At 31.5% G+C, this 9,214-nt stretch overlaps 1 long non-coding RNA gene across 3 annotated transcripts; it reads right to left on the reverse strand.

Annotated features, from left to right (window-relative positions):
• Positions 1-651: 651 nt before the first annotated feature.
• Positions 652-5,545, reverse strand: LOC134694005 (uncharacterized). 3 transcript variants are annotated; one of them, XR_010102541.1, is made up of 5 exons: positions 5,004-5,545; positions 4,184-4,252; positions 2,786-3,419; positions 1,966-2,034; positions 652-1,201 (listed from the first exon to the last, which is right to left on the reverse strand). It is a non-coding gene; the product is annotated as an uncharacterized LOC134694005 (long non-coding RNA). The 3 variants fall into 3 exon arrangements; XR_010102543.1 differs by having other exon boundaries at positions 2,408-3,419; XR_010102542.1 differs by having other exon boundaries at positions 4,626-5,545.
• Positions 5,546-9,214: the final 3,669 nt, after the last annotated feature.

Here is a 9,214-nt window from a genome sequence, read left to right on the forward strand (position 1 = left end):
CTTAAACTATGATCATTAAGACATTTTTTTGTGTATTCAAATTTATCATATTAAAATTGTAGAAGAATAACCTTGTTTTTAAAGATTTAAGACTAGACATTGAAAATATGGTTTCGTTTCACGATAATAATGTTAGCCATATATGGATAAGATATCTTTGTTATATTATAAAAATCTGTCAGTATATATGTACCAATCAAAATGATATACAACACTTACGTTTGCCCATTATTAACAACACAATCGGTTTGCATTGATGAATATGCAGAATGTAATGCAGAAATACGTTACATTATTTTGTATGTACCTACAGACCAAACAGATAACAAAAATCCCCATATGTTCCTAGTTTACTGTACTTATAGACCAAACAGATAACAAAAGTCCCCATATGTTCCTAGTTTACTGTACCTTCAGACCAAACAGATAACAAAAGTCCCCATATGTTCCTAGTTTACTGTACCTACAGACCAAACAGATAACAAACGATTCTAAATGTTCCTAGTTTACTGTACCTACAGACCAAACATATAACAAAAGATTCCATATGTTCCTAGTTTACTGTACCTACAGACCAAACAGATAACAAAAGTCCCCATATGTTCATAGTTTACTGTACTTACAGACCAAACAGATAACAAAAGTCCCCATATGGCTCAATATCTTTAATTGTTTTCCCATAGGCGATAATGGTAACGTTTTTTCCTGTAGATCAGTCCATATCGTAAACTTGGATATGTATGATAGCTCGTTTCGAAGCTGTGACATTTTCACATATGTGGTTAAATTTTCGGGGTACGAAGTGAGATTGCTTTTTCCGTAAATTAGCAAACCCCGAACATCCTTTTGTGATGCGGCTCCTTGTGGTAAAATATCCACTTTTTAACACAATAAGTTCTTTGAAAATTTAATACTTTGAACACATTCAATAGCTCCATAGTTTTTACACATTTATTCTATGTTCCTCTACTTTCCTAATCACCACAAATAATTAAGTTCAGTCATTTGTTAAAAATAGAAACATGTCCAATATCACTACACAGAGATTTTTTCTTTACACATGACTTTTGAGTTCCTCATTTCAAGGCGCATTAGGGATGTTGTCCCATATTGCAATCCATAGTTCTGATTTTTCCAAATATTTTTATGTGATCTTCATAGGTATGACATTCTGAATAAATCTGTGTATTTTTGTCCATTTCTGAAAAAAAATAAAGTTGTTTCAGCACTATAAGGCAATGACACTTTTATCGCTATATTTATTTATTTTGAATACAAAGTGTATGCATAATTAATTTCTTACAGTATACCTTCACTAGTCAAAAGAAGGACAAAACATCTGAATGTAACCTTAAATTACAACACACATCCCCTGTTAAAGCATTCAATAAAATTTTCTGGTGCCTAAAAGTGCATTTTGACAGAGAAATTATGCAAAAATGAAGATTTCATAAAAAAAAACACCAAAATACTTAATTATTCTAGCCAGTGGAAACCTGGTATTTTATACTGTAGAAACCACTATAAACTACTGTAAAAGTCATTTGAATCATATAATTAGAGTGCAATGAAGTGCAAATTTTCAAAACTTGTTCTTTCACATAATTGTATTTGAGAAAAAATGTTTTTTACATGTATTTCAGTGAAAATCTTTTATCAGTGAGATATCGGCATGAGGTTTTAAAGGAAACGTTGTGACATCACACGTAATATGGCGTCATTAAATAACGACATATCAAAATAATGCTAATTATAGTTTGCAGTGTTACATGAGGAACAGTTGCCGCAAGGTTTAACTTGAAATATGGAGTCGAAAAGATCAGTAACCAAGCATTTTCATTTAATGCCAAGACCATAGCAACAGTTTTCATATCAGTATATTTTTAACATACCGACTGTAATTTGAATTGCATAAATACCATAAATAAACAATTTAGAGCTTGCCAAATAAAACAAAATGCTTACCAGTTATTCAGGACCTTTTAACACCTCTAGTTTGTCATCTCAGGTTAAAAAGTAATGATATGTCTGGAACTGAAATAAGAAAAAAAAATTACTCAGGCTGTGTTATTATTTGGTTTAAATACATAAGTATTATTGAGAGAGCAAAAATCAAATTCTTGAATGTTTTTTCGCAAAGAATGAAAAATGCTTCTCCCTTGTGGCTTATCAACCTTCATTTAAATCTTTTATATTAGAAGCAACGAGTGGTAGCTAACTAGCTTAATAGTTGAAAAGGTGCAGCAATATTGTTTTCGAAAGGTTTGTTGACCCTCCCCCTTTTTCACTGAGAAAAGACAATATCTTGTGATTTGCTAGTGTGCATTACAAATAATAATTCATGATTTCTTTAATACATGTACATGTTTGTCTGTTTATTAACTGCATATGATATCTACTGACTGACCATGGGTCAAATTATTGGATAAAAGCACATGATGATGATGTATTTCACTTTACTCGTATGGAGTGTGTTATCTCCCTTGATTATCAGTTATTCCTGTAAACCGGAGTGATAATTACATAACAAAGACTGTATTGTGTCATGTTTACTTACAGATAAAACTATTATGTTAGTTCATGCCTTTTTCAATTCATAAACAAATTCCTTTCGGATCTCTCAGGGGTGTAAACAAAGTTTGAATTGTGCCTAAAAAAAGTGTTCAGCCCCGTGCCTGCAATGCTTTCTAAAAGCGAAAATTTCATTGAGTATCTGCTGGTATTTATCTATAATGGTTATCTGAAATCATCTGGGATATCTAGGTATAAATAAAAAAATACTTACCATCATTTTCACAATTTTCCCGGGTGTACAAGGTGAAATCATCCATAGATCACTCTGGAAACTTCTGATTTATCTTTTTGTAAATTGGCTCAATATCTTTAATTGTTTTCCCATAGGCGATAATGGTAACGTTTTTTCCTGTAGATCAGTCCATATCGTAAACTTGGATATGTATGATAGCTCGTTTCGAAGCTGTGACATTTTCACATATGTGGTTAAATTTTCGGGGTACGAAGTGAGATTGCTTTTTCCGTAAATTAGCAAACCCCGAACATCCTTTTGTGATGCGGCTCCTTGTGGTAAAATATCCACTTTTTAACACAATAAGTTCTTTGAAAATTTAATACTTTGAACACATTCAATAGCTCCATAGTTTTTACACATTTATTCTATGTTCCTCTACTTTCCTAATCACCACAAATAATTAAGTTCAGTCATTTGTTAAAAATAGAAACATGTCCAATATCACTACACAGAGATTTTTTCTTTACACATGACTTTTGAGTTCCTCATTTCAAGGCGCATTAGGGATGTTGTCCCATATTGCAATCCATAGTTCTGATTTTTCCAAATATTTTTATGTGATCTTCATAGGTATGACATTCTGAATAAATCTGTGTATTTTTGTCCATTTCTGAAAAAAAATAAAGTTGTTTCAGCACTATAAGGCAATGACACTTTTATCGCTATATTTATTTATTTTGAATACAAAGTGTATGCATAATTAATTTCTTACAGTATACCTTCACTAGTCAAAAGAAGGACAAAACATCTGAATGTAACCTTAAATTACAACACACATCCCCTGTTAAAGCATTCAATAAAATTTTCTGGTGCCTAAAAGTGCATTTTGACAGAGAAATTATGCAAAAATGAAGATTTCATAAAAAAAAACACCAAAATACTTAATTATTCTAGCCAGTGGAAACCTGGTATTTTATACTGTAGAAACCACTATAAACTACTGTAAAAGTCATTTGAATCATATAATTAGAGTGCAATGAAGTGCAAATTTTCAAAACTTGTTCTTTCACATAATTGTATTTGAGAAAAAATGTTTTTTACATGTATTTCAGTGAAAATCTTTTATCAGTGAGATATCGGCATGAGGTTTTAAAGGAAACGTTGTGACATCACACGTAATATGGCGTCATTAAATAACGACATATCAAAATAATGCTAATTATAGTTTGCAGTGTTACATGAGGAACAGTTGCCGCAAGGTTTAACTTGAAATATGGAGTCGAAAAGATCAGTAACCAAGCATTTTCATTTAATGCCAAGACCATAGCAACAGTTTTCATATCAGTATATTTTTAACATACCGACTGTAATTTGAATTGCATAAATACCATAAATAAACAATTTAGAGCTTGCCAAATAAAACAAAATGCTTACCAGTTATTCAGGACCTTTTAACACCTCTAGTTTGTCATCTCAGGTTAAAAAGTAATGATATGTCTGGAACTGAAATAAGAAAAAAAAATTACTCAGGCTGTGTTATTATTTGGTTTAAATACATAAGTATTATTGAGAGAGCAAAAATCAAATTCTTGAATGTTTTTTCGCAAAGAATGAAAAATGCTTCTCCCTTGTGGCTTATCAACCTTCATTTAAATCTTTTATATTAGAAGCAACGAGTGGTAGCTAACTAGCTTAATAGTTGAAAAGGTGCAGCAATATTGTTTTCGAAAGGTTTGTTGACCCTCCCCCTTTTTCACTGAGAAAAGACAATATCTTGTGATTTGCTAGTGTGCATTACAAATAATAATTCATGATTTCTTTAATACATGTACATGTTTGTCTGTTTATTAACTGCATATGATATCTACTGACTGACCATGGGTCAAATTATTGGATAAAAGCACATGATGATGATGTATTTCACTTTACTCGTATGGAGTGTGTTATCTCCCTTGATTATCAGTTATTCCTGTAAACCGGAGTGATAATTACATAACAAAGACTGTATTGTGTCATGTTTACTTACAGATAAAACTATTATGTTAGTTCATGCCTTTTTCAATTCATAAACAAATTCCTTTCGGATCTCTCGGGGGTGTAAACAAAGTTTGAATTGTGCCTAAAAAAAGTGTTCAGCCCCGTGCCTGCAATGCTTTCTAAAAGCGAAAATTTCATTGAGTATCTGCTGGTATTTATCTATAATGGTTATCTGAAATCATCTGGGATATCTAGGTATAAATAAAAAAATACTTACCATCATTTTCACAATTTTCCCGGGTGTACAAGGTGAAATCATCCATAGATCACTCTGGAAACTTCTGATTTATCTTTTTGTAAATTGGCTCAATATCTTTAATTGTTTTCCCATAGGCGATAATGGTAACGTTTTTTCCTGTAGATCAGTCCATATCGTAAACTTGGATATGTATGATAGCTCGTTTCGAAGCTGTGACATTTTCACATATGTGGTTAAATTTTCGGGGTACGAAGTGAGATTGCTTTTTCCGTAAATTAGCAAACCCCGAACATCCTTTTGTGATGCGGCTCCTTGTGGTAAAATATCCACTTTTTAACACAATAAGTTCTTTGAAAATTTAATACTTTGAACACATTCAATAGCTCCATAGTTTTTACACATTTATTCTATGTTCCTCTACTTTCCTAATCACCACAAATAATTAAGTTCAGTCATTTGTTAAAAATAGAAACATGTCCAATATCACTACACAGAGATTTTTTCTTTACACATGACTTTTGAGTTCCTCATTTCAAGGCGCATTAGGGATGTTGTCCCATATGTTCCTAGTTTACTGTACCTACAGACCAAACAGATAACAAAAGATTCCATATGTTCCTAGTTTACTGTACCTACAGACCAAACAGATAACAAAAGTCCCCATATGGTCCGAGTTTACTGTACCTGCAGACCAAACAGATGACAAAAGTCCCCATATGTTCCTAGTTTACTGTACTTACAGACCAAACAGAAAGGGTGCTAATAACAGTTTTTTTTCTATGACGTCATATTTTTAGTGACCATTAGTGGGGGTATTGTTAATAAAGATACTTGTATAAAACAAGATATCACTAGAATCAGTTTACAGTGAAAGTGTTCTATATATTTTATTGGAAATGGGTAAAAGATAACAATCTTATGGCTGCTGATTGGCAAATGTTCGCGGGAAGGAATCATGTCATTTATTTTCTTGCGTATAACATTCCATTTCTCAATCATTTATTTTTTTAATAAAATAGGTTCAAGCGACCATATTCTTCAACAATTATTCCAAATAATGAGAAATTTTAATAGAATACCAAATAATTGTTCATTCTATATATATTATTATATTGTCATTAAAAGCCTGTTTAAGGTGATAAGTTAAATGCTCCAGCCCGTCTATTGCGAATAATGCCTTTTTAAATATTGATCTTAAATGTTCCGATTGACACTATAGTTTACCTTTTCGTCTTTGCAAACAAGGGAGACCATTGAAAATTTTATTATTTTTTGTATAAATTATTCAAAAATGCATTGTTCTGTATTTCTTACTTCATATTAACTTCGGTCACAAATCATCGGTTATATACTTTCTTTTAGAAATCGAGACTTTTAGACCTTTTAATAAAACGGGATAAAGTTTTCGCCAGCACACGAAATACCTCAATTTGTCAGAAACTATTTCGACAGATATCGATGCAGCGAAGGTTGCAGCCATAAAAGAAAAAGAGACATTCAACTTTGAGAATTAAATTCTGATGTATGAGGTTAAATATCTGTATAATTATGTAATAAGGACTCCAAATCATTAAATTGATATGGGTTAGATTTAACCAATATTATTCTAACCTTACATATTCACCTCCTCATCACTTAATCTTTTCAAAAATAATTTGTTTATTACTTTTTATATGGGTTCCGATTAGAAAATAAATAGACTTCAAGATAAGAAGGTTCAGATTAAAAACTTGCCTTCTTGCAATTATCAGAGAAATACTTCTTGATAAATGTTCGAAAAACAGAAACCACTCACTTGCATGTCAAAATCTGTCATACTTGGGTTTTTTTTCTTATACGTTATTTATTGTATCTGTTATATCTTAACGTTCATCTCAACTTAACTGATATTAACAGGCAATCGGATTGCCATTAGTGTTTTAAGCTTTATCGTAGGTTTATTTAACAGCAGTTATAACGATAATGTATTTGTCATAAATCCATTTGTATCTGTTGTTTTTAATGGTATACAGACAAAACAGATACATATCAGATACGTTTAGTTATATAAAATAGCATTGTTAGTATGAATAATTTTGAAATCCACGGCTTATCATACTAATAGTTTACCATCACCAAATGAGACCATTCTTTAAAATAGCTGAAAATTGACAAGTTGTCTAAAATAACACAGTTATGTTTACTATAAGAAAAAGGACATGTGGCATAATTACAAATAAGACAACCGTCCATAGACCTGTTATCTAAATGGATCAAGAAAGAAATGATCGATTAGATCTTAATAGTGATAAACCTTTTAGAACGAAATCGACTTTTTTTTAACTTTCTCGGACATATTTTTTGGTAAACGATCAACAATTAAAATATACTGATATTTGTACTTCTGGATATCTCGCAGTTTATTTTATCTAATAAATGATGATATCGTTTCGGTTGTTGTGTTACCATCTATCTTACTTAAATGGTGACAAGGGGAGTACATTTATATTTGAGTAGTTCGTCTAAGGTTACAGGCAGGGTTTCCGCTGGTTGTCGCCATTTTTGCATTTTGCGAAAAAATATTAATTGTGGCGATATAAATTCATCATTTGCAAAATAATTTGGCGATAGAAATTTATATGGTCACATCATATTATTTCGTACGTCATATACAATCGTATTATGCATGCTTTTTCCATGGAAGTTATGACGACACAATGCATTCTTAATAGCACGAAAACCCATGACACGAGGATATATAACTATTTAATTTCATCCATCTTGTTTATTTATTATTTTTTGGGTTTCTCGGACTTTACCTTATCAAATAATACTCGGAATCCACCTTGAACTCGTAACAATTTTGACAGAAAATCCATAATCAGCTTATTGCTTTTTATAGGACTAATAAATAAAGGTGTTGATTGTTTGTCTGACAAAATGATATGGTTAAATGGCGTCCATCAGATGTCACATCAAGGATTTATTAACCACATTGCGACGCACGTGTTTGAAACAATCTGTTGAATTTTTATCCTTTATCTTTGATATAGATAATTGATTTGAGAGGGTACTTTGAAAGTCATGTGTTTCAAGCATAGTTTTACGTCTCGCCTTTTTCATTTACGATGGTCCAAAAAAGAAAACTGTCGTTATGAAGAAATATAATCAACAGGTTTGGAACAACCTCTCAAATAACGGGTAACCCTTCAATGTAATGACTTCTCCTTAAATGAGGGATCAATTGCAAGTGATAACAAATGCTGTTTTGTTGTAAAAACCACTTTTAGTACAAAAGGGCACATATTTATATTATTTGAAGAAACTTTTCCCAAAGAACTATTCATCTATCTGGTATTAATATATGGTCAAAACATGTCCAAGAATTGTGTAATATTCCTGGACTTTAATATTTCTTCTTTATTATTATAAGTTAGTGGACCCCTCCTTTAGAAAAGTTGTTCCAAATAAAATGAATTATTCCCCTTTTGAGATAAGTTTAAGATAATAATCATAGACAACAATGGGGCAAAACAGATTATTTTTTTTGGGGGGAGGGGGGTAGAAAGAAGGAAAATTGTAAACGAAAAAGGTATTAATGGTACTTGGTGAAAACACAATTATAGTGGCGAAAAACAGATGGTTTTGGCGAAAGAGGTGGCGAAAACAATAATTGACCCAGAGGATACCCTGGTTACAGGTTCGCTATACGACTGACTTTCAAAGATTTATCAGAATAAATCGGCATGTAATTGGTGCGAAAATAAAATAGAAAAGAAATCCGAAAAACAGCTGTTTTATTTAACCATTTGATACAATCATGAAAATGCATATAAAGACTCATATCGGTGATTGCAATCGATTGAAAAAGAGTGTATGACTTCTAAATCAGCTGCTGATAGTATTTTGACAGTTTACTTTTACTTATTACCATTCCAAGAAATAGTTTGAAATAACACCTTGAAGTTTAATATCAAAATAAGATGTGGTATGATCACCAATAACACAACTATCCACAGACCAAAACCGAGATATGTAAAAATTTACGCCTTTGAAAAACTGGAAAACCTAAAATTACCTCCACACAACCCCCTTTCAACCCTAACATTTCCAAAAATAAACATTGCGTGATGATGATGATATGTTTAATGGTATCAACTATTTTTTTATTGTATATGAAACACGACATTAAGTTTGCAGTTAAAGTAAAATCAAGATTGATTTTGATAATTTCCATTAAATCATAATTA

Source organism: Mytilus trossulus, chromosome 13 (assembly GCF_036588685.1).
Source record: "Mytilus trossulus isolate FHL-02 chromosome 13, PNRI_Mtr1.1.1.hap1, whole genome shotgun sequence".
Classification (NCBI taxonomy): domain Eukaryota; kingdom Metazoa; phylum Mollusca; class Bivalvia; order Mytilida; family Mytilidae; genus Mytilus; species Mytilus trossulus.